Raw genomic sequence first — 2144 nt, 5'->3', positions numbered from 1 at the left:
GGCACCCCATGTGATGTGCAGCCCCATATGCAACAAACATGCACTGTGTGTTCTGACACCTTTCTACTGGAACCAGCATGAACTTTTTCAGAATTTGAGTAACAGTAGCTCCTCTATTGGGTCAGACTACACGGGCCAGCCTTTGCTCCCCACATGCTTCAATGACCCTTGGATGTTCATGACCCTGATTTTCCTTCTTTGGACCACTTTTGGTCAGTCCTGACCACTGCTGACCAGAACATCCCACAAGAGTTGCAGTGTTGGAGTTGCTCTGACCCAGTCATCTAGTCGTTACATTACATTGGCCCTCGTTGTGGCCATACATTGGCCCTCATTATGGCCATACATAAGTCTTTTTTTTTTTTGTTCAACCAGCTGGTTGAAGGAAAAAAAGACGATCCATCCATGTGGATTGGCTATCCCCCAAACACACACCCACTATTGTATTCTGACAGTGGGGAGACTTGCCTGCTACCAGAATACACTGATCAGCACTGCCAGCTATAGCCAGCGGCACTGATCAAGTAAAAATGTTCCAACAGGTTGGTAGTACACACGTCAGTTGATAGATTGGCTTGTGTACAACCAGCCTACCCGTACATGGAGCAAAATATGCCTGGTCCCCGCTGAACCACCTGAATTTTAAAACATGCATGGCCAGCTTTGCTCTTACCCACTTTTTTTGTTTTCAGTTTCAGGGACTACCTGTTCACTTGTTGCCTAATATATCCCACCCCCTTCCAGATGCCATTGTAATAACATAGCAATGTTATTCATGTTACCTGACAGCAGTCATCCAGTTATGGCTGAACAGTGTAAAATATGTCAGGTGAACGCCAACCCCAATATCCAGCCCCTTAACACGAGGAGCACTTTTCTCAACACCCACAATACAATACAATAGGAATACTTTCTAATGAAAGCCAGCCATTACTTGTGTCTCTCAGTTCACTGCATGGCTGGAGCATCGAAATATTTCAACGCATTAAACATAACCGTGTTACGTCCATTATCTGTGGTGAGGTAAACGAAAGTGAAAGCCCGCGGCATCCCCACACCCAGTTCAGTGACGTCACGGGTGTACTGAGGCGGGAAAACGAACGAATTCGTTGCGAGGAAGTGGAACATTTGTACAAAATACAAGCAGCGCGAGGGATAAACATCAGTGATGATAAATACGGAGAATATACGCAGCCGCGGGATTAGATTTATTGTACATGACATTCGGTACTATCACTGTGCACCGGAAACAAACATGGATACATACTCGTGGCATAGCTACAGTAGATTCAGTAACAAAGATGTTTTAAATATAAAAACACCTAAGAAAGCCGCACAATTTGATCAAAACACTGGTCACATGTGCAGTAGACGGGAAGATGAGGAGCGTATATTTCCCAACTAGACGCAGGCGCGGTGGCCAAGTGGTAAGGCGTCGGTCTCGTAAACCGAAGATCACGGGTTCGAACCCCGTCCGTGCCTACACAGGTACTTTTTAATACATTACAATACATTATTAAAGTCTTTTTCTACTTACTAATCTAATCTGTCAACTGACTTTTGAAATCAAGTTATGAAGTAGTCAGCAGCAGAATCAAAGGCAAATACTGTAAATGTATACAGGTAGATTATTTGTTACATTTCTAAAATATATTGGAAGCATTTTTTTTTCCATTGTGGGAGGATTTATTAATGCTGCTTCACCACCTTTCTGGCCTTACATCCCGGTCACTCCGATCCCGAATTTGAAATTGTGCGACTTACAGTGAAGTCACATAATTTCAAAGTCGAATGACATGCCGATTTGAGATTTGCAGGACATCTGACAGAGATGTCTATGCAAATCGCACCATAAGTAATGCATATACTACTTTAGAAATCGGTGCAGATCCAACCAATCAGAACCGCACCGATATGACCGCTTTAATTGCAGACAATAGGGTATGACTTGTCATGTGATTAGCAAGTTGTATGGCATGCAATGCAATTCAATGTGATCGACGTATAATGCAGGCCATAGACGGGTCGAAAACCGGATGTTGTATAAAAAAAAAAAAAATCAGTTGTTCAATAGGCCGACGTTACCACCAATGGTAAAAAAAATTGGCCGATTTTCGTCCTGTGTATGGCCAGCATTTAATTAC

The 2144-nt window shown here is 43.1% G+C and overlaps 1 non-coding gene across 1 annotated transcript; it reads left to right on the top strand.

Annotated features, from left to right (window-relative positions):
• The first annotated feature begins 1410 nt into the window (after window positions 1-1410).
• On the top strand, window positions 1411-1482 carry TRNAT-CGU (transfer RNA threonine (anticodon CGU)). The gene has a single exon. It is a non-coding gene; the product is annotated as a tRNA-Thr (tRNA).
• Window positions 1483-2144: the final 662 nt, after the last annotated feature.

Source organism: Staurois parvus, unplaced genomic scaffold (genome assembly GCF_062004578.1).
Source record: "Staurois parvus isolate SC_StPar_1 unplaced genomic scaffold, SC_StPar_1.0 ptg000217l, whole genome shotgun sequence".
Classification (NCBI taxonomy): Eukaryota; Metazoa; Chordata; class Amphibia; order Anura; family Ranidae; genus Staurois; species Staurois parvus.
Note: the sequence above shows the minus strand (reverse complement) of the source record. Positions and strands in the feature narration are given on the sequence as shown.